General features: G+C 42.3%; 1 protein-coding gene and 1 long non-coding RNA gene across 2 annotated transcripts in view; one reads left to right on the forward strand and one right to left on the reverse strand.

Moving 5' to 3' along the window:
- The window catches only part of LOC146712993 (uncharacterized), a 15,456-nt gene extending 11,717 nt beyond the window's left edge, over window positions 1-3,739 (reverse strand). The window contains exon 1 of the mRNA XM_085446098.1: window positions 3,407-3,739. The gene's annotated coding sequence lies outside the window, so the exon portion shown is untranslated. The remainder of the gene's footprint in view (window positions 1-3,406) is intronic.
- An 8,735-nt stretch (window positions 3,740-12,474) lies between these two features.
- LOC146712994 (uncharacterized) lies at window positions 12,475-19,371 on the forward strand. Its single transcript, XR_014917559.1, has 4 exons — window positions 12,475-12,547; window positions 15,269-15,532; window positions 15,910-16,014; window positions 17,547-19,371. It is a non-coding gene; the product is annotated as an uncharacterized LOC146712994 (long non-coding RNA).
- Window positions 19,372-22,205: the final 2,834 nt, after the last annotated feature.

Genomic DNA, 22,205 nt, shown 5'->3' on the forward strand with positions numbered 1-22,205 from the left:
GGCAAAAAAGTATTTAGTCAGCCACCGATTGTGCAAGTTCCCCCACCTAAAATGATGACAGAGGTCAGTAATTTGCACGAGATGTACACTTCAACTGTGAGAGACAGAATGTGAAAAAAAAATCCATGAATTCACATGGTAGGATTTGTAAAGAATTTATTCGTAAATCAGGGTGGAAAATAAGTATTTGGTCAATAACAAAAATACAACTCAATACTTTGTAACATAACCTTTGTTGGCAATAACAGAGGTCAAACGTTTACTATAGGTCTTTACCAGGTTTGCACACACAGTAGCTGGTATTTTGGCCCATTCCTCCATGCAGATCTTCTCGAGAGCAGTGATGTTTTGGGGCTGTCGCCGAGCAACACGGACTTTCAACTCCCGCCACAGATTTTCTATGGGGTTGAGGTCTGGAGACTGGCTAGGCTACTCCAGGACTTTCAAATGCTTCTTACGGAGCCACTCCTTTGTGTCCCGGGCGGTGTGTTTTGGATCATTGTCATGTTGGAAGACCCAGCCTCGTTTCATCTTCAAAGTTCTCACTGATGGAAGGTGGTTTTGGCTCAAAATCTCACGATACATGGCCCCATTCATTCTGTCCTTAACACGGATCAGTCGTCCTGTCCCCTTGGCAGAAAAACAGCCCCACAGCATGATGTTTCCACCCCCATGCTTCACAGTAGGTATGATGTTCTTGGGATGCAACTCAGCATTCTTCGTCCTCCAAACACGACGAGTTGAGTTTATACCAAAAAGTTCTACTTTGGTTTCATCTGACCACATAACATTCTCCCAATCCTCTGCTGTATCATCCATGTGCTCTCTGGCAAACTTCAGACGGGCCTGGACATGCACTGGCTTCAGCAGCGGAACACGTCTGGCACTGCGGGATTTGATTCCCTGCCGTTGTAGTGTGTTACTGATGGTGACCTTTGTTACTTTGGTCCCAGCTCTCTGAAGGTCATTCACCAGGTCCCCCCGTGTGGTTCTGGGATCTTTGCTCACCGTTCTCATGATCATTTTGACCCCACGGGATGAGATCTTGCGTGGAGCCCCAGATCGTGGGAGATTATCAGTGGTCTTGTATGTCTTCCATTTTCTGATGATTGCTCCCACAGTTGATTTTTTCACACCAAGCTGCTTGCCTATTGTAGATTCACTCTTCCCAGTCTGGTGCAGGTCTACAATACTTTTCCTGGTGTCCTTCGAAAGCTCTTTGGTCTTGGCGGAGTTTGGAGTCTGACTGTTTGAGGCTGTGGACAGGTGTCTTTTATACAAATCATGAGTTCAAACAATCTCTATAGGGCTTTGGAGTTGATGTCACGCCGCAATGCATTAAGGGAGCACAGCGCCATTTTCGGGGTCTACGAATCAACACAAACACACGGTGTTGGAACGACGACTACAAGAAAGATGCTTAAAAGCAGCTCAAAAGAGAATGAACTGTATAGAGACCGATTGCGTCCAGAGGCGAAGCAGCGGTACTTGCACAAAATAGCTGCATTGGAAATGTGGACCCGTATGAAATACGCCCGTGGAGTAGAAACCCTGAAGACCAACCGCTACATATGTAGCCTGACATTGTCTGTGGAGTCAGCGCGTACAAGTCGTCATTCAAACAAAGGTAAGTCAGCTCGAGTACTGCGAGTGAAATGCGTTTGATTTCCCTGCAAACATTCAGATTAGTGCAGCATAAATTCATTCATGAGGGGAAATTACAGTGAGAACATGTGGAGACTGTTAGAGGGATAACATAGTGAGTTCAGTGCATTGATGAGACACTGTCCTGAAGGATTGTTGTTCTTTATGGTTAAAGAAATTGCACTAATTTATTCATATTAATTATAAATAATTCTAATTATACATCTTGCTTCCATGTTTGTATCCTGTGTCACTAAAAATACATTTTATTTTAGTTTTATACATTGATTAATGACCTGCAGAATCTCCTGATCATACTAAGTGATTCATAATTGTCACTTTATGCTTTCTCCATCTCTAAAGTGATGACATCCTTGCATTACATACTTTAGGTTCATTTTCTGCAGGCAGGTTTCTGACAGAGAACAGGCAGATTTAGAATATAACATGCAGCGTTCTATAGATGGACACATAAAGAAATGAAAAATTACATGTATGTGCTAACTTTCTAAACACTTTGTTACATTTATGATAAAGTAGATAAAACACATTTACGTCGGCCTTGGCTCATAGTTCTTGTATTTAAAAGGACTTTGTCTGTGTGTGTTTCACTGCACTCTCAAAGACTGAATGAACCAGCATTGCAGCCATGGGTCACTGTGAGCATCACAGGGAAGGTTGAAGCCGCCCACTGCACCTGTATGGCCCGAGTCGCAGAGACCTGCAGCCATGTCGCTGCTCTTCTGTTTAATGTAGAAGCAACAGTGTTGATCTGTGGCACAAGGACTGTTACAGATGAACCTGCATACTGGGTTTTGCTGGGTAATATGACCAAGATACAGCCAGAGGTTGGCCATAAGATAGACTTCTCCTCTTCAGCTGCCCCAAAAAAAGGCTCTTGATCAAAACATAAACAGACCATCTGTAGTGACAGGGAAAAGGAGCCGTCCTCAAAAAAGGAAAATCCCACCTGCTACTTTGGAGGAGTTGTCACTGCTATTGGATACTTTGCTGGAGCACAGTAAAGCTGTGGGTTGTGGGAATGACCCATAATGTTTTATCTAGGGGTCTAGATTTATGCCTGTAGTGGCAAACTTTTTTCAGTGTTTTGTTTGTTCGTGAGTAAATCGGTTTGGCTGAGATTAAAGTTATTAGATTAGATAAAATAAAACTTTATTAATCCCCCGGGTGGGTTCCTCCTTGGTTTTTACACAGCTGACTAAACGTCAAACAGAAAACTGATTAAACAGAAGTGTGAGATGGCCGAGAGTTTACTCCAGTGTCCTGTTATATTTTAGACAGCAAGGAGCAGACGGCTGAGTTTATTAAACTCCACCGAGACAGCGGTGACGCTAATCAGAAGGCTAGACCGTCCAATTTCACGGCCGTTTACTTCCGGCCTACCCGATCTTCTGAGGACCCGGCCCACGTAGACCGCGAAGGCCGGGTCCTCAGGAGAATGCAGCCCATGAATTTGGACACGACCCTATTCTAAAGGCTGATTGCCCTCCCCCACGCTTGTACCCGTGGCTTCCTGTCCTGAGGGTTGGCTCTTCTCCTGCCCTGCACCCTTTGTTCATATTCAAAGACTATTTTTCTGTATGTATTCTTACCCCATAGCAACCGCCATATTCTAACGTTGCAAGCAATCACAAACTCTACAGTCTGTCTAACTCCAATGTATAGCAAGCAATCTATTATTTCTCAAAAGAGCTAAACTCAACATAAACTGAACCCACATTAAATTTAGCTCGGTGCTTACCTTTAGATGAGCCCACAAACCGAGAGAAACTCCGTGATGAAGCTGGAAGTCTTAAGAAACAGATCAGGGAGCAGAGACCCACGTGGTTCACGCTGATCTGAGCTACGATCCAGGAGACAAGGGTGTGCAGATCGATGCAGAAATTAATCCCAAAAGTTTACTACTTTACTCCCGTTTCATAAAAAAGCAGCTCTCTCTGCTCGACTCCTCTCCTGCACACACACTTTGCTCCGCCTCCTTTTCCGGCTCTGCTGTGATTTGTTGCTGTGCGGTCACGTGACTAAGCAGACCAACGTAACCACGTGGGGTCCATCCATCTATCCATCCATTCGCTTCCGCTTATCCTTTTTTTTTTTTTTTTTTTTTTTTTTTTTTATTGACAAAGCACAAAATACAGATATACAAATACAAAATGGCAAACACAATGTCAGGGGGTTCGTATAAAAAAGCAAAATAGACACAGTCTATTATAGAATCACATGATATTGAACAGGGAACATAGGTTTATGGTTTTGACACCTTTTTGATTTTGAGAATGTTGTATGGTTTTAACATATTGTTTGGTTTCATTTAAAAAGCACTGAAAGGATGGTTTTGCGTTAGAAAATTTCGACTTATGTATATGAAATTTGGCCAATAATATCAATAAGTTAATCAAATAAAATTCGTTTGCCCTGTGCATGGGGTACTTAAAGAAACCAAACAATATTTTCTCGTAACAAAGAGAGAACTCAGAAAGAATAAAGGAAACAACAAAAACACAAAATTCTTGCCAGAAAAGATTCGTGTATAAGCATGACCAAAATAAATGAGAAATATCTTCCTTCACACAACTACAAAATGTACAGTTAACATCAATGTCCTTTTTATAACGTACAAGAAAAGACCTAGTTGGGTAAAAACAATCAATAACTTTAAAATATATTTCCTTTACTTTGTTATTTAATAGAAATTTCGACGGTAAGGTCCAAATCTTCTCCAATTCCAGGTCCTGGTATAAGTTATTCTAGTAGGCGACAACCGTTGGGACACAAGTTCTGTCTTTTTGAAACAGAGTTCATATTTCACAGTTGTTTTTCCTCCTTACAGAAGGGAAACACACCTGACCGACATAAGTAACAGCAGGATCCAGTGGTAAAGGGGTCAAATCACTAACAACAAGATTTCTAAACAGCATTAAGACCCCAGCAGGGATAGCATCAAACACTATGGCATATTCCTTTGGTGGAACAGGAAGACCATATGTATTCAAAAATTCTGAGTAAGAGAGTAAACCTCCAGCTGGATTTATAAGTTGTGCAACACGATGAATCCCATTATCAAACCAATTACTTAAAAACACAGATTTATGTTTGTATAAAATGTCTCTATTTTTCCAAATATAGTATCTATGTGGAGAAAAATTGTGTTTATAAATTAATGACCAGGAAAGAAGCATTTGTTTATGAAAGTTGGATAGTTTTAAAGGGATTTTATCGATATTGTAATTACAAAGCAAAAGACAGTTAAGACCACCAATTTTTGAGAAAATATAATTGGGAATAAAGTTCCAAATTGAGGTTGGGTTCCTGAATAATTGTTTAATCCAGTTTATTTTAAACACATTGTTTAATGAGGAGAAGTCAAGAAAGTTTACTCCACCATGTTGGTATGAGTTGGATAAAACTGATCTTTTAATATAATGAATTCTATTCTTCCATATGAAATTATAAATAAGTCTGTCAATATCTGCCAGGGTTTCTTTATTTACATCGAGACAAAGCAGCATAAGTTAGACGAGATAAACCCTCTGCTTTCGTGAGTAAAACTCTCCCTTTAATGGATAAATCCCGCTGCAGCCAAGCATTTAGCTTTTTTTGTGTTTTGTCCAAAATTGGAGTGAAATTAAGGGAGCACCTGGTGGATTGATTTTTATTAATGACTATACCAAGGTAAGTGACAGACTCTTTCACTGGGATGCCAGCAATAGATAGACTGGTACAATTTCTAAGGGCAAGCAGTTCACATTTGCCAATGTTTAGGTGGAGTCCTGAAGCTAAAGAAAAGGCATTAATTGTGTTAATAGCCATCTGCACCTGTGAAGCATCTTTTAAAAAGAGAGTGGTATCATCAGCAAGTTGACTAATGAATATTTCTTCATCCGCAATTGTTATACCTTTCAGAGGACTGCGTTTAATATAATCAGAGAGGAGTTGAGCACAGATGAGAAATAAGTATGGGGAGATGGGGCAGCCTTGCCTGATACCACGGTTCAAGTTAAACCTAGGTGATGTACCTGCTTGTAGTTTGATGGAGCAATTCACATTTTTGTACATTGTTTTAATTGCATTCTGAAAATAAGGGCCAAAGCCAAATTTGTCCAAAGCCTGAAAAATAAAACCATGTTCAATCGTGTCAAACGCTTTGCAGAAATCTACAAATAAGATAAAGCTATCATCCCTACACAAATCTGCATAATCAATTGGGTCAAAAACAAGTCTGATGTTGTTGGATATGTGTCTGTTAGCCATAAAGCCAGACTGAGTTTCATCAATAATATCATTCAAAACAGCTTTCAGTCTTTTGGCAAAGATCTGAGCTAGGATCTTATAATCATTATTAAGGAGGCAAATTGGCCTCCAATTGTCAATATAAGTGGGATCTTTCTTTGGCTTTGGGATTAGGGTTAACAGACCTTGTGATAAAGTGGGGGGGAGAGACTGATTTAAATGACTTTCAATGTATACATTAAGAAGAAATGGAGCCAGTTGATCTGCAAAAGTAATGTAAAATTCAGAGGTTAAGCCATCGGTTCCTGGGGATATATTAAGTTTAAGACGTCGAATAGCAGGTAGCACTTCACTAATAGATATCAGCCTATCACAGAAACTCATCTGATCTTCTTTAACTGTTCGCACATCAGGGATTTGTTCCATAAAGCTCAGAGCAGCACTCTCATCAAACTCTGACTTGTATAAATTTCTATAAAAATTGGAGCAATAGGTGGAGACTTTTCGGGGATCATCAGTTATAATACCGTCAATATTAAGTCTCCGAACAGAACTAAGTTTAGAATGAGATTTCTCTAATTTAAAAAAATAGGATGAGTGTTGTTCACCTTCTTCTAACCATCTTCTTGATCTCACAAAGGCTCCCTCTGCTTTCAGTTTATAAATATCATTTAACTTACTCTGTTGCAAAGCTAAGTCAGTTTTATCTTCTTCAGATAGGTTCTCTGGTGGGATCTGAGTGAGAGCAGATATCCTAGTAATTACATTAATTTCTTCATTTTTCCTCTGTTTTGCTGCAGATGAGCCATACTCTCTTAAATATTTAGCGGCTTCAAATTTAAAGAGTTCCCAATTTTGACAGTAGAGATGACTGGTTAGGGCTTTATCCCAGAAACGTTTGATTAATGACAAAATATCTTCAAGCACTTTTTCATGTTTTAGAAGGGAGTTATTAAGTTTCCAGTAGCAGCTCCTACAAGTTTGGGCAGCATTAGTATTGAAAAAGACCTGAAGTGATACCGCTTTGTGATCCGTGAGTGGAGTTGGCATTATATTGGCTATAACATTATCCCTATTTAAGCAATCAGAAATTAACCAGAAGTCAATACGGGATTTAGAAGAGTTGGATTTGTTACTCCATGTAAATAGTCTGGCTTTAGGGTTTTTAAATCTCCAAATGTCTATTAAATGAAACTTTTGCATGAATGTATTTAAACAACAGGACAGAGAGTTATTTGAGCTAGGTGGCCATCTGTCTAGTGAAGGATCTGGAGCAATGTTAAAATCGCCTCCAACTAATAACAGGAGATTCGGGTATTTGGATAACCAGAACAAAAAGCGTGTTTCAAGGGCATCCAGTAAGAAGTCATTATCAGACTTAGAATTAAAACCATACACGTTGGCAAGAAGGAGAAGTGTACCATCAATGTTGACAATCATTAACACATAGTGTCCTTCTGAGTCCATTTCAGAGTGCATAACATTCCCATTAAATTTGTTCTTCAGAGTAGTAACTCCTGCCGATCTTTCTGATCCATGTGAGAACCATAGGTCCTTGCCCCACTGTGTTTTCCAAAAAGCAGTATCCTTAATAACAGAATGTGATTCTTGAAAAAATAAAAACAAAGTCAGTATTCTGTTGATTTGCAAACAAAAACAAAGCTTTTCGCTTAACAGTGTCTCTTAAACCCCTGACATTGAGAGAACAAAGTGATATAGACAGTGCGGCGTTAACACAAAATAATGAACAGTTTACTTCCCATAGTTAACATGGAACTGGTATTAACTTTTATCCTGAACCTCAAAATTGTAAACAACCCCTTTGACCTCTTTAACTTTATACCTCAAGGAGGGCATGAAACCTCCATCATCGCAGGTGCAGCTTGATCCTCAGGCGAAGTGAGCGTTGGGTGCACCTCTTTCCCCTCAATGATCACACGGACCCCGGCAAAGTGAGCTCTTTTTCCTTCTTTCCTTGCAGCATCAATAAGAGGCCAAAGCTTCTCTCGAATTGCCCTGTCAGCAGAGGACAGATCTTCAGTGAACCTCATGTAGTTTTCTTTCAGAAAGGAGCAGTTTTTAGCTTTTCTCCAGATCAAGTCACGAGCTGATCTTGTCACAAATCGAATGATAGCCAGCCTTGGTTTCTTATGAGTTTCGCTGTAGTGGCCCAGGCGATGAACTACATCAATGCTGTTTTTGAATCCTGCACTTGTTTCCCCGGCAACAGTGCAGCAGATGTCAAGTACTTTCCTGGTGATGTCTTCTTGCTTTTGCTCAGGGACACCTGAGAGCCTGAGATTCCATCTCCGATGGTATCTTTCAACCTCGTTGACCTTCAGTTCTACTTGAGACATTCTGCTGCTGTTTTTTTTCACAAGTAGCTTTAATGGTTTTGGTGACATTCTTCAAAGATTCTACTTCTAAGAACATGAAGTCAATAGACTTCTTCATGGCCTCGATGTTAACAGTATTCTTGCTGATCATAGCCTCCAGATTATCTGAGCGCTCATTAATTAAAGTAGCAATGTTGTTTTGCACATCAGCAAGAGTTATATCACCTTTGTGTTTTTTACCATCTGGTCTGGCTGGAGTATCGGGATCCGAGTCCGGCAGTGGCATCAGTTCAGGACTTTTGCTGCGGTTGTAGTCATGTTCGGCAGTCACGGCATTCTTGGGGCTGGTTTTTGAGCCAGCAACACCTGTGTTTCTCTCCATTTCCTTGGTTGCTCCTTTGGTTAGAATTTTAAACTTCATGGGTGTTTCCTTTTTCCTTCCTTTTGCTTCCCTGTGTTGCTGAAAACATCGCTGAGGTAACAGAGCTTTCCTGCTATTAGCTGAGCTATCGCTTTGCAAAGAGGCTTGGGTCGCGAAAAAGTCCTTTGAAGTATGGTTCAGGAAGCCGTTACTTAGAAATGTCGCATACGTGTACTGAATAAACAGTCAGTAGAATAACTCATTTGTGATTCAGAGAAAAAACGACGGCTGAAAGGGAAGTAAAACTGCAAAATCCTGCTTAGCCGCGGAGAAGAGCGTCTACCTCGGTCGCCATCTTGGCTGCTCCCCCTTCCGCTTATCCTTTTCAGGGTCGAGGGGGGTGTCACTACCCGATCCGTACCGGAAACCCGATCGGTACCCCGCATGCGCAAATCTTACGTCACTTCCTCTCTTTGCCAACATTGCGGCATTCAATATATTTGATTGATACGGTTAGCGCCCAGTTAGCTCCTAGCATTTCTCAACAGCTCTGCCTCCTTTTCGACTGCCCGGGACATTTAAACAATGGATAATCCGTATGCAAAGAAATTCATGCTTTTCTCCTCAACAGAGAGCGTCCCCCGATTGAACAACAGCGCCGTAAAATAAGAAGAATGGCGCCTAATTACAGAGTTAATAATGCAGACTTTGTAATATCTCACGTGTAGATTCATCAGCCAGATTAAGTGTTTACTGACAATTGACAGTGATGGCGGACATCATCATCACTATTCCAACAATCCTCTCCTCACAGACAAGCATAAACACACTCGACTATCGCTAAATCAGATTTAACACACGTTTGTAATGACGATAATTCAGTTTATAATAGGGTTTATTCGCTCGGTCAGCAGGTGGCGGTATCCTCGTACACTGGGGAGTAAACTGCCATTAAACGAACAGAAGAAGAAGAAAACATCTGCACATGCGCGGTACGGATCGGGTAGACCCGATTTGTACGGTCAGACTTTACACATGCGCAGTAAGGATCGGAGAGTCCTGATCCGTAACTTTCTTTTTATTTTTCGTTTTTGTCTACATTGTACTGAAATGCTTCATTATTGCAAACATTTTAAGATATACTTGTTATTCTTAACATCTTAACTCTTACTCTGACCCATAACTATCGTAAAACGCTACGACCGGAAGTAGAAACCTTTCGCGCATGCGGGGTACCGATCGGGTTTCCGGTACGGATCGGGTAGTGACAGGGGGCGCTGGAGCCTATCCCAGCTGTCATAGGGCGAGAGGCAGGGTACACCCTGGACAGGTCGCCAGTCTGTCGCAGGGCCAACAATGTAACATTATAGATCAACTTACTTCAGAATATATAAAGCATATAAACAATTACAGCAATATGATGCAACAAACACAGCAGTGCTACTTATCCAAAATACTCAAGCTTCATAGAACTGAAACAAACATTTATTTTTAGCTCCATTTTGCTGCTGATACATACTTTAGGTTTCTGAACATTAAACTTGTTGCTGCCTTTCATAGTGTGTAACCTGAAGGCCCTAAGTACTTTCTCCCACACTGAAAACGCTTAAATAATACAATTATTTTAACATTACCTAATAAGACTGATTCAGGACAGACAATTAGTTATTTTAAACTTTTCTAGCAGTCCTTCACAAACAGGGAACAGTCTGTCTATTCTCTCCATCTGTCAGCTGCTGCTGGCTCTTCCTCCTCCTCTTCCTCACACACTGCTGAGTTTGTCCTGGTGGATCATCAGGGGTGCAAAGCCTCACAGATGATGTGCAGCAGTGGGTCCATCAGTCTGTCCTCACTCTGGACACTTGCAGTTGTCACACATGGAAATCAAATGTGTGATAAGCTGCAGGATTCAAACACAAGTGTAACTTATAAACACATGTTCATACTTTTATTCCACAATCAGAGAGAAAGAAACAGAGAGAGAGTGCAGGACAGACAGACAGGTGACAGTCTCAGGTGTATACACTGCTACAAAACAGCACAAGAGAAGCAGGATTTAGTGTTTGTGTTACTACAAAACAAGAAGAGTTTTCAGATGGTATAGCGGACACATGTGTGACCCTTTACAGCCGATCGGAGCGGGCACGCTCTGTTTTGCGTAACTATTTTTAAATCCCGGTAGCTCTGCAACCACGTAAGCTAGCGCAATAATTTTTTTTGCATATGAAACTGGAGGAGTTGTACTTACATCTTATGCCATCAGCTTGTCCTAGGTCACAGTTTCCTTCCACATATAGCTTTGCAAAAACTGCATAAAAAGCACTTGCAGCAACAAAAACATGATATTCCAGAAACACGCTTTGCCGATCCAATCAGCTGTTTGTAACACTTCCTACGTCCATCAGCGTGAACTATCACATGACCGCATGACCTGCCCGAAACCGGAAGTGATGTCATTTTGCGGAAATGTAGTTTTTTTTTTTAACCATCGTGGCATCATGAGCTTATACTTGTGTTTTTAAAAGTTATGTTTGACTTCATGACTTTCTGTGTCGTTTCTGGGATGCTTAGGACTCATATTGCACTGCTGGAAATAGTTTATTTTGATGCATATGCTGTTATTTTGCAAATTTGCACTATAATATTTATTTTCGTTTTTCCTGCAGTATATAAAAATTGGTGTATTTCAAAAATAAAACTATGAGGACACTTAAAATAAATTTCCTGTGGTGGGAAACTAGTTTGTGCAACTTTTTTGTATTTACAGTTTTGAGGGATAAGCCTCTTAAATTTCTCTAACTAGAAATATATGTTAAAAAAACAAAAACGATTTTCAATTTTTTTGTAGTTTATTGCACTTTTTTTGCAATTTATGTAATTACTATGCACCTAATGCAGACATATTATTAAAGTTTGGGCTATAATGGTTGTATTGATGTATAGCAACTTGAAATGCTCCCAAAAATGGCTCCACAGCATGTTAAAATATAATATAAGCTCTGGCGGACTTGGTTCTATGGTAGGTCTTAAAGGGTTAAAGCATCTTCTTTCAGCTTAACGAGTGAACTGTCAGCTCGTTCAAACACACGTTAAAGTCCCTTTGGCTCGACACCACCGAACAGAGGCAGCAATATAACACAGCTAACATTAACAGTGTAGTGGATCCTGCTTGTGCCGTGATATTCAGGACTGCAAACCGAGCAGCATCACTGACTTTCATCTTGTTGTGTTTGTGGATATATGACTGACTTTAATTATCAATAAAATTATCACATTCTCTGTAAGATTAAGGTCGACTACTGAACAGCATATATTTTAAAGTAAAGACTTTTAAACCAAGTTAGTACAAACATCACTAATGTCACATAACTTTGTCGACCATTATTTACAGCATTACGGGCGGAGGATAGTCCTCCCCCTGCTGCAGGAGATGTTCACACCTGTGCGTCCAAACTGCAAATGTATGGAAGAAATATAGTATCATCAGAATTCAAGTATTTTTAGACATTGAATTTATGACACTGAATTTTTATCCTCCAAATTCACCTGCAAAAAATTCACCTGCAAAAAATTCACCTGCAAAAAATTCACCTGCAAAAGTGATGAACTTTAATGACCCAAGCCAGAGCAATCAGCACCAGATCGAGTCGAGTGGCTCTCAGCCAATTAAATTACGCTGTTTGATCACATGACACCGTTAGCCAGCAATGTGTCTCCTAAAAGACACCTGTTTAAAGGTGAGTGATTAAGTTTTTCTCCTAAATAGAGATCATTACAGAACGCCTAGTCCTATTTAAAATCCCAGTTATTTTTATTTTATCTTATCATCTACTCGAACTAAGGAAAACGTTTGACTAACTCAATGACAATTTCCACGCCTCCCATGCCTGTCTGCAGAGGCAGTTTTGAATTTAGGAGCGCCAAAATGGCAGCGGCAAACCCTGGCAGCTCTCCGGTGAGTATATTGTTTTTCATCTTCAAGTTTGTCTTTTGAAACCTTAATTTTATTTAAATCCGTTGCTCACGTATAAAGTACACAGACGGGGTCTTTGCTCAACTCGTCTGAGGCGTGTCTCACTAAGCGCTACATGCTAGCATCCTGCTAACTGAGCTACCATTTACATGCTGTGCTTTAGAAAATAGGATACTCGTTAAAAAAAAAAATACTCCGCAGATATTGATAGATAGACGAACACTGCAAATAAATAATGCAGATTATGCAGGATGAAATTATTCGGTCAGCAAGACACTTTCTGCAGTTGCTAACATCATCCAACCAAACTGCTGCTGTTGCTGCTGCGATGAATCAGAACACAAGGTACTTTAGCAAGACTTATGAGTTAATCCTACATTCAACTAAATGGACAGCTGGACAGGTTCATACAAAATATTAGATTAGGCCAATTGTCCTATACATATTTTTTGACCTAGGGGTGGGATTGATTGTGAACTGGAAAGGGAAAATTATTATTATTATTTTTTTCCCCTGTCCCATTTGGTTCTTTAGCCATCAGAATTGTTGTCTGAAGACCAACAAGGATACCCAATGGATTTACTTTGCCAAATGGATCATCATGGCATTGCCGTATTGGTCCATTTGATCGGCCTTTGTTTTTAATTATTTATTTTATTTTATTTTCAGTTGTTACAGATGGGACAGACATGAGTGAGGGATAGGAAAGGGAGAAAGAAAGAGGAAGGAAAAGAAAAACAGAAGGGGAGAGGGACAGTGAGAAAGGGGGAAAAAAAATAAAATAAAATCTCCTGGATCACCTGTTGAAAGAGAAAGAATAGAAAACAAGCAAAAAAAACCAAAGCAACATACTAAACACAACACCATCGCATTAATCTAGCTAAGTGTAAACAGCAGTAAATACTAAATATTCAGTGTTGTTGTGCAGCACGCAGGACAGACAGCGCACAATGTGTGCTTTGAAGTAGCAGCCAAGAAAGGTGTAATTTAAGTCTACGAGCAGTGAACATCCGTGTGCATACCTGTGTGGATCAGCGCGCTTGTATTCAAATGGTTTCCACATGTAATGGTCTGCAAGAGGATGTAGCGAGCCATAGCCCCGTCCCCCAGGGCATGAAGCAGGCATGGAGGAGATCCAGGCCCCAGACATCCAGAGGCCCTGGAACACGAGAGCCCAAGGAGGCCCACCGGAGGGGCATCCGTGCCACCCTCATGGGAAGGGCCGAGGATCCCCAGACGAGGCCCGAGGGCCCCCCGCACCCCGGAGGAGGCCTGACCGAGCAACAGGCGCCAGGCCCCGCCAGGTAGCCACCGGGAGTGAGCCGGTACATACCTGAGTGCCCAGCCCCGGACACCAAGAACCACCAATGCACCGACCCCTGAGAGCATCAGTCACCGGCAGGGAGTGTGGTGAGGGGAGATAGGCCTTGGAGGGCCTGGGAGTTCCCAGAGAGGTGGAGTCTAAGACCCGACCTGACATATAGACACAGACAAACAGGCACACACAGAAACAAACATGCGTTCCCACCCTCATGCACACATATATAAACACTCAGCACTCACCCAACGTAAGGACTGACATAAATGGACATGTAAACACAATCACACTCCCCAAACATACTCTACACCCCGGGTCCAGGTACCCTCGCCCACAGTAGGGGGAAACAGAACCCAGACCCAAGAGTTGTTACCCTTCCCCCCGGGGTGGAGGCAAGCAGAGCGTCCCAGGCTCCGCAGCAGCAGGGAGGCCAATCGGATAGCCAACAGCACATCAAGAAGGCCCTGAGCCTTCTTGATGTGCTGTTCTTCTGCCTCCCTGGCCGCTGTGTCAGTGGGGATGGTTTTCGCTCTGTATTGTAGCGTCCTGATCCTGATGACATCCAGTTTGTGCTCCAGTGGATGATGAGAGTCAAACCTTAGATACTGATCCGTATGCGTAGGTTTACGGTACACGTCAGCTTTTAGATGTTCCCCATTACTGATGGAAATGATGGTGGTCTTCGATCAGTGGGTTTTGGTTAGTGGTTGTTGATCAATGGTCATGAAAGCTTTGCATAATTATGATCAAGGAACTGACCTCCCAGCCCATTGTTGATTCAGTGGGCTGGTTTCAGTCATTATGCAAATGTACTGTTTATAAGATTTGGGGAAACCTGCAGTCAGCTGAGACTGAAGAAGTCACTTGGATGAGTGACGAAACGTTTCTCCCACGTAAACTCACGTTCTGTTATTCACTGAAAATACAGACATTTAGAACAAACTAAGACCATCTGTGCTAGAGGAAATGTCTGCTGTGACTGCATCACTCTGCTCAGCTTTGTTGTTATTCAGCCTCTGCATGTTTACCTCTGCAGGTGAGTTTTACCTGTCAGGAGATAAATACCATTTCAATGATAGATAAAGACAAAGAAATTGAGTAGGATTATTTCATATTCATTCCGTTTGTCTGTGTGTGTGCAGGCAACATGAGCCTGCACACATTAATTTTGTGATAAGTGATATTATTGAAAATTCTCTGTGTGTAAGTACAGTTTAGTGCTGTCTGATCATCACTCTGACTGCTGTAGAAGTGAACAGTGTTACTTTGACCTTTAACCTCGCTGCGCTGTGTTGTTTCCTCTTTTTCAGATCACAAAATCATCACAGCTGAGTCTGGACAGGACGTCACTCTGACATGTCAAGCTCAAGCCCACATCGTCATAGTTGTAGAATGGAGCAGAACTGACCTGGAAGATGAAGAACTTGTCCTTTTATATCAGCATGGACGACTTGTTCCAGATTACCAGCATCCATCTTTTGAGAACCAGGTGGATCTGAAGGACAGACAGATAGCTGATGGAGACGTGTCTTTGATTCTGAAGAATGTGAGACAAGATGATGCTGGAACATACGAGTGCCGTGTCATCAAGAGAGCTGGAAAACCTATAAAGGTCATCAACATCATCAACCTGAAAGTTGGTTCTCCAAGTGAGTGAGAAGTGTTCAGTGTTTGTGAGATCTTTGGCTCTTTTAGCTCTGCTGCCTTATTGCTCTTTAATGGCTCTTCATTCAGTATCACTGGGAGCCTTCTATTTTAGCCCAGCTGTGAATGATCTGTGTTGGTAAGAAGTGTTTGAATTAGTGTTTTCATGAAAGCCTTATTTTTGTGCATTTACTGCTGCTCAGAAGAACACACATGGGGTTTAAAGCCTGGACAAAGACAATCTGAAATCTGTTTTTCTCTACGATGGAAAAAATGTCTGAAAGTCACTGCCAGTGATGTCAGCCAGCTCCTCATCAAAACGTTTGTTTGTCAGGGGTCATTTGTTTTGGAATAAATGTTGTTCTTTTGATATGACTTGCAGCAGGCTGTGGTTTATTCAACACAGTGGATGGTGCAGCACAGATACCTGACTCAAAACAGGACACTCTTCCAGGGCCAATGAATAACACCTCTCCTCCAGCTACAGGTAGATATGAGCAACGCTTAGGAGTATTTTTTGAATTTGTTTTAACCTATTACAATTTTAAAAATTCAGCGCTCAGCTTTGCTGTCTCCAGTATCATTTAAATGCAGCCAGTTTCTTTTCTGATATTTTTATCACTTTTCCCAATACATCTGCACTTAATTCCACATCCTTCTCTCTGTGTCGCTCTGTGTACCTGGCCTGTATCACCACAGTCGCTGTCTTCACAGTCTCTGCCCTCCTTTCTTTCACACAATGTTGTGATCCTAATCTTTGCATGTGATTGGCCAGATGAAAATGAAGACGTCATCGTGAGCTAAGATTCTAGGTTCATCCAATTGTTACAAGAAGTCACCAGCAGGGACAGTACTTGTTGAGAGTCCGAATGGAAAGAAGGCGTTTTGGACTCTGGAGGTGTGGAAAGTGACTCAACTTATGCACCGACCAGAGAGCATGGGTCAAACGGGTGCTAGGCGGGGTGCAAGGGGTCATTGGTGATGGCCTTCTTTTCCATGAGAAAGGAGTAAGAGACGATGGCCTCCATGGGAGGCAGAAGGCAGCCAATGCTTTTTGGGTGTGGTTAATTGCCCTCTGCGCAGCCTTTCTGTTCTCAGTTGTAGCCCCTGCATCCCAAATACCAAAGCAGTAGAAGAGCATGCTCTCCACTGAGGCATAGTAGAAGACCAGCTGCAGCATCTGGTCTGGTTTATTCTTTCTCAGGACACGGAGGAACTGCAGCTGCTACTGGGCCTTCTTTTCCAGCACGTTGGTGTTGTGGGCCCAGATGAGATTGGCAGAGATATGGGTGCCCGACTATTGGAGTGTTTGGGGCCAGTTGATGAGGAAATATTTAATCAAGGATCAGGTTGAAGGTGGTCCAGCTTCATGGTAAAAATGTCTGGGATTATGGTGTTAAATGCTGAGCTGTAGTCCACGAAGACCATCTCCATGTAGCGCTTCCTGTGAGTGCTCTAGGTCTGTAACCATGACCAGGATGCTTGCAGGGGCTTGTTTTGTCAGATTGTCCTAGGTCATGGAGGAGTGTCAGTCTGTAGGACTGCTTGATGTATTTACATGGTCCAGTGTCCTCACCCCTCTGGTAGGACACTTAATATTGGTGGAATTTGGAGAGTACAATTTTCACACATGCCTTATTTAAGTCCACAGCAACACGCTGGTTGCTCTCTGCTGTGGTCACACCTTTCCTTACCAGAATCTTTGTTGTGATCCTGGTAGTGTAATATCCAGCTTGGTAACTCCACCTAGGCATTGGGCTTTTCTGGATGGAGCCGAGATTAAGTTACAACCAGTAGATGACACTCCCAGACAAAAAATAAAAAATTACAGAACATTTCTGATGAGCTAACAAACATTTTGGTAATCTTGTGCATTGTGTTTCTGTGCACTGTTTTTAATATCAATGTTAAATCACTTTGTAATAGATTCTTGTCTTTAAAAGTGCTACATTAATAATTTTTACTTATTTCACTCATCTACCTGACAGCTTATACCCCACATCTGTTTCTTACCTGCAGGTCAGCCAGGAGGAACCAAATGGCTGGATCTGTTGGAGGTTTATGTTTGACTGAGTGTTCTAGAAGCTTCTTTTTGTCAGGGCTCTGTGTGCGGGCCGGCGGCGAGGAGGATCCAAACGCAGGACTCAGACACTAACTTGAAACTCAAAAACCTCAACTTTATTGCTGGTATGAAAACAAAACATGACGTGAACACTGAATACGGAGAATAGAAGCACACAGGCACAATCTGATGGTAAACCAAACAAAAGAAACCAAACAAAAAAGGTGCATAAGAGTCAAAAAGTGCAGGAAAACACATCAAAAATGAAACTAGAGCTCACCAAGAGTCCATGAAAAGTTCAGGGGGTCGACCCGGGGGTCGACAACACAAGGACGAAGACAGTTCTGGAGGCTGGCCGTGCACACGGCAACGGCAGCGACGCAGGCAAACCCAATTAGGAGGCCAACCACATGGAAGGCAGTGGCGGTGACGAACTCTTTCCGGAGGCAGTCCCCGAAGGCCATGATGCCAACTTAGAGGCCTGGAAAACGGCCGGCAGAGGCGAAGCGGAACAGGTCGAGATGGCTCTGACGGCAGTGTGGCAACTGCCGGACGGATGAAGGCACGGAGGCCGGACCAGGCGTGGATGAAGGCACGGAGGCCGGACCAGGCGTGGATGAAGGCACGGAGGCCGGACCAGGCGTGGATGAAGGCACGGAGGCCGGACCAGGCGTGGATGAAGGCACGGAGGCCGGACCAGGCGTGGATGAAGGCACGGAGGCCGGACCAGGCGTGGATGAAGGCACGGAGGCCGGACCAGGCGTGGATTCAATTCAATTTTATTTATATAGCGCCAAATCACAACAAAAGTCGCCTCAAGGCGCTTCATAGACACAGAGAAAAACCCAACAATCATATGACCCCCTATGAGCAAACACTTTGGCGACAGTGGGAAGGAAAAACTCCCTTTTAACAGGAAGAAACCTCCGGCAGAATCAGGCTCAGGGAGGGGCGGCCATCTGCTGCGACCGGTTGGGGTGAGAGAAGCAAGACAGGATAAAGACATGCAGTGGAAGAGAGACAGAGGTTAATAACAGATATGATTCAATGCAGAGAGGTCTATTAATACATAGTGAGTGAGAAAGGTGACTGGAAAGGAAAAACTCAATGCATCATGGGAAACCCCCCGGCAGCCTACATCTATTGCAGCATAACTAAGGGAGGATTCAGGGTCACCTGGTCCAGCCCTAACTATATGCTTTAGCAAAAAGGAAAGTTTTAAGCCTAATCTTAAAAGTAGAGATAGTGTCTGTCTCCCGAATCCAAACTGGAAGCTGGTTCCACAGAAGAGGGGCCTGAAAACTGAAGGCTCTCCCTCCCATTCTACTTTTAAATACTCTAGGAACAACAAGTAGGCCTGCAGAGCGAGAGCGACGTGCTCTAATAGGGTGATATGGTACTACAAGGTCATTAAGATAAAATGGGGCCTGATTATTTAAGACTTATTTAAGACTGCTGGCTTGCAGCTGGACGGGCTCCTCGGGCCAGATGCAGGACCAGAGGCAATTGGGACCCCTGGCTGAGGGTGAAGATGAGTGGCTGACTGAGCAGATGACAACACTGATGATTCCTCCACTAACTGCGCTACTGACTGGGCTATGGACTGTAACAAGGTTTGGAGAAAGTCTGATTGTGGTAGAGCCTGAGCTATGGGTAGCGGGGGTGAAGACTGAGCTACGGGTGACTGAATTTGAGATGAAAACGGTGGTGGAGTAGGTGACAGGGCTACGGGTGGCTACTGAGCAGGGGACGCTGGAGACTGAGCTGAGGGGGGGCTGCTGACCAGGGGACACTGGAGACTGAGCTGAGGGGGGGCTGCTGACCAGGGGACACTGGAGACTGAGCTGAGGGGGGGCTGCTGACCAGGGGACACTGGAGACTGAGCTGAGGGGGGGCTGCTGACCAGGGGACACTGGAGACTGAGCTGAGGGGGGGCTGCTGACCAGGGGACACTGGAGACTGAGCTGAGGGGGGGCTGCTGACCAGCTAACTGAGCTGAAGGTGTGGAAATGAAAACTGCACCAGCCCGTACTACAGGAGAGAATGGAAGTGTGGTTGGGTGATGACGGCGAGGGTTGCATTTCTTCTTCAAGGACGGATCAAACGATTTGGCGATAAACCTTGGCAAAAAATGCTGCTGTCGTTGAGAGTACCAAGTGGCGAGGGCCTCCAGGAGAACTACTGAATCCTCTTTCCCTGGGCCACCCATGCCAAACGGTTCAAAACTTAGCCTCACTCTTAAAGCTGTTATTATTTGTTTAAGTCCATTTATATTTAGAAAACTGACAGTGGAGGCAGTGGACGACAAAAAATTATCAAAAAATACTACCTCCAGCTGCCTCTTTTAAGGGCTCGCGGCGTGGACTACCCTCCAACAGTAATCCCAAAGGAGCGCGAGATTCTCTCCCTCAGAGGCGAAGCGTGAGTCCGCTGGATCCATTACTGGTCGCGTCGTTCTGTCAGGGCTCTGTGTGCAGGCAGGCGGAGAGGATCCAAACGCAGGACTCAGACACTAACTTGAAACTCAAAAACCTCAGCTTTATTGTTGGTACGAAAATAAAACATGACGTGAACACTGAATACGGAGAACAGAAACACACAGGCACAATCTGATGGTACGACACGACACCGAGCATGGGAAAACACAGGGCTTATATACACAGGGTAGTAATGAGGGAATGGGCAACAGGAGGGAGACACAGTTGGGAGAGATCAGGGCTAACGAGACAGGGGGAACAAAGCTGCACACGCTAACCTAAGACAAAGACTTTCACAATAAAACAGGAAACATGAAACACTACTAAAAGACACGGACAGAAAATAATATATGAAACCACAATTCCTAAAACATGGATAAACAGAAACATGAAACTCTAATAAACATCATCATCACAACAAGAGAATGAGAAAACAATCCAAAACACCAAGATAACTGAAACACAAAGTACCAGAGAAACATAATGAATAATCCATGATGCAAAAGTAAACCAAAACATAATAAACTCAATTGCTGGGTCCAATGGACCCAGAACCGTGACACTTTCGTTCTTATTGTTGTTAATACAATTATTACAGTTGTTGTTTGTGTTATTTCACTTATTTTTTGTATAAATAAAATTAAATGAGGGTTTATACCAATCCTGAAAGATGCTGATCAGCTATTAGTCCTCAGATGACTTTAGATGTCAGTCATTCAGATTTCAGGTCTCACGCCCTGACATGACAACACAAACAGTGTATGTGATGATCTGAGTGTAGATGATGTTCTGTGGCTCATAGAGAATCATTAATGTGCCTGATAATTCAGGATCCATTGATCAACTATAACTGAATGACATTTGGCATGGTTTAGGGTTCATAAAGGTTGTATAGGAAAGTATATGAAATGCTTCAAAACAGACTTGTTGTTTTCATCTTGGTCTAAAATATGAACTCTGTGTGACTCTTTCCCTCTCAAGCAAACGAAGTATGTGTAACAATCCTCTTTAAGTGAGGGTTTTTTTTTAGGTAACAAGTTTTCATAATCGTTTAAGTCAGTCCAGTTTACCAAAGGTAGAGTGTTTAAAGTGTTATATGAAAGTAAAGAACCATGTAGTTTTACACTGACATGTTTCTCTCCCTGATCTCTCGATAGCCTCTTATCTAACTTTTTTTGCAGAAAAGCTAAATAATATAACTTATGTAAGGTTCTACATCATGTGCAATGCCTTTCTTTTTTTTGTCTGTTTTTCTGATGTACCATGAAATGAAAGCTTTTATTTATTTTAAGGAGAAACTGAGGTGTAGCAGAAAGTTTTGTGAGCTTCTCCTGGTAATAACCTGGTAATATTAATAATAAAAAAAGAAATTTTAGTGTCTCAAAGTACCAAACAAAATTTAAATTGATGGCTGATTTTTTTTGGGGGGGGTCTTTTTTTCTCTAGTTGTCTTAATTTTTTAATAACACACTGAACAGCTTGTTTGGATAGGTTTTTGACTAGTAGCTCATTGGTAATCAACTTCTTGGTGAACAAAAAATATTTTCTGTCTGTGTTTTCTTTGACACTTTTTGTAGGTTCAGCTAAAGCAATGGGAACGTGTTTATGGCAACAGATTGCTAATAAGAAGCTGCCTAAAGATCCATCCACATTCCTCGTTTTATCCAATACAGGGCCACAGGGGTTTCTGTGAAGACTAGAATGATGGCTCTATTTTCAGCACCAACTCTTGTCAATTGACTTCAGGGATGATGATTCCTACTCAGATTAATGAAATAGTAAAAAAAAAAAAAAAAAAAAAACCCATTATGTTACAGGAAACCTATTTCTCAGCAATTATGTTACCAATTAGTTTTTCCCGTTCTTCTGGTTGAAATATGAAGAACAGGAGAAAAACAAGCAGCAGGTTCAGTGTGAGGAAAATTTCTGAATCAAACATCATGCATCTGTCCCTGACATGACCTGGTGACAAGACAAAAAGTTTCTTCTTCCTGTGCTGAGAAACCCTGATGAATGAAATCAGCAGCTAAACATTTCCTTTCTTTTGTTTTGATTAATATCTTTAAATATTTCTTTTTGAATTAACGGAAAATAAAACCCGACATGATGTAGCTTCTAGCTTTAACAGTTTTTAGAATA

Source organism: Copadichromis virginalis, linkage group LG3 (genome assembly GCF_057382275.1).
Source record: "Copadichromis virginalis isolate Kocher_CV1m ecotype Utaka linkage group LG3, C_Virginalis_male_GT1.1, whole genome shotgun sequence".
In the NCBI taxonomy this organism is placed as follows: domain Eukaryota; kingdom Metazoa; phylum Chordata; class Actinopteri; order Cichliformes; family Cichlidae; genus Copadichromis; species Copadichromis virginalis.